We start from the raw sequence: 895 nt of genomic DNA on the forward strand, positions 1-895 counted from the left end.
GCAGCCTGGTCTAGTATTAACTGTGGAGGTTGGCAGCCCTTGCTGCAGAGGGAAGTTGGAGCTTGATGATACTTGAGGTCCCTTCCAACCTGAGTCATTCTGTGATTCAATATGTTTGAGAAGCACACTTCTCCCCTTACAGTTTTGCCTTCTAGATCAAAGGTAACAAAGAAAAACTGGGTTTTAGATTTCTGAAATAGCCATAGCTATCACAATCCCAAAAAATCTGCAAGAGAGATTACCTTAAACCTGGTACGTTGACCAGCACGCGTCTGTTTCTGGACAGGCATGATCTTCAACACCTCATCTTTCAGAGAAGACCCCAAGAAGAAATCAATGATCTCTGACTCCTACAAGATTCAAGCATTTAATCACACAAAGCCATACTTCTAAGCTGCAACCTCCACAAAAAAAACAAAATAGAACATGCAAATCTCACTGCTCTTCTCTACAAATGAGTCCAGAGTAAACTAAATAGCAACACGGCTCAACTTGAGCTTTCTAAATAACAAATGCAGCAACTAATACCAATTTCACAGCTCAGATCAAGATCCTGCTGCATGCTGCTCACCAGCTCCGAGCAACCACAGAAGCTCACCTTGATGGGAAGGGAAAAGAGATAGATCTCCTCCAGAGACTTGATCTTCATATCCTTGACCAGGCGACCAAGTTTGGTGACAGGAATCCACTAAGGAAGAAACAAGCAAATAACAAAGGGCTTGCAGCAGCTTCTAGAGGAGCAAGGACTGTAGGCCAACACCACCCGGGTCAGCCCGACCTAACCCTCCCCGCCCTGCTGGTTCCACTTACTTCTTTATCCTCCGCTTTGCCTCCACGGGCCCCGCGGCCTCTCCCTCGGCCCCTACCACGGCCGCGCCCGCGGCCCCGCAGCCCA

The 895-nt window shown here is 47.8% G+C and overlaps 1 long non-coding RNA gene across 1 annotated transcript; it reads right to left on the reverse strand.

Moving 5' to 3' along the window:
- Positions 1 to 279: 279 nt before the first annotated feature.
- On the reverse strand, positions 280 to 895 carry LOC104913399. The gene is made up of 3 exons (XR_795362.2): positions 811 to 895; positions 599 to 688; positions 280 to 350 (listed from the first exon to the last, which is right to left on the reverse strand). It is a non-coding gene; the product is annotated as an uncharacterized LOC104913399 (long non-coding RNA).

This window comes from Meleagris gallopavo, chromosome 16 (assembly GCF_000146605.3).
Source record: "Meleagris gallopavo isolate NT-WF06-2002-E0010 breed Aviagen turkey brand Nicholas breeding stock chromosome 16, Turkey_5.1, whole genome shotgun sequence".
In the NCBI taxonomy this organism is placed as follows: Eukaryota; Metazoa; Chordata; class Aves; order Galliformes; family Phasianidae; genus Meleagris; species Meleagris gallopavo.